Here is a 289-nt window from a genome sequence, read left to right as displayed (position 1 = left end):
GGCAAAGCAGTGCATTACATAACCCAGGATTTCACAGCCACACTAGACACACACGCCCACCCATGCGCCTCCCACGGCCTCTTAACCGGGCGGAGGCTGCAGGAGGCGCGGCCGTAAGGAACCAAGACCACCCTTACCTCACCTTACATATTTTCATGAAGACAACACACTCATGAAATTAAGAAAAAAAACTCACAAAAACTCATATCCCATCACTCACCGACACGCTACCTTCTTGTGTGTTAATTATGAAAATAATTAAGAGCATAAGAAACCAAGGATTCGATGG

This window comes from Penaeus monodon, chromosome 19 (genome assembly GCF_015228065.2).
Source record: "Penaeus monodon isolate SGIC_2016 chromosome 19, NSTDA_Pmon_1, whole genome shotgun sequence".
NCBI classification, from domain to species: Eukaryota; Metazoa; Arthropoda; class Malacostraca; order Decapoda; family Penaeidae; genus Penaeus; species Penaeus monodon.
This window is presented reverse-complemented; position numbering follows the sequence as displayed.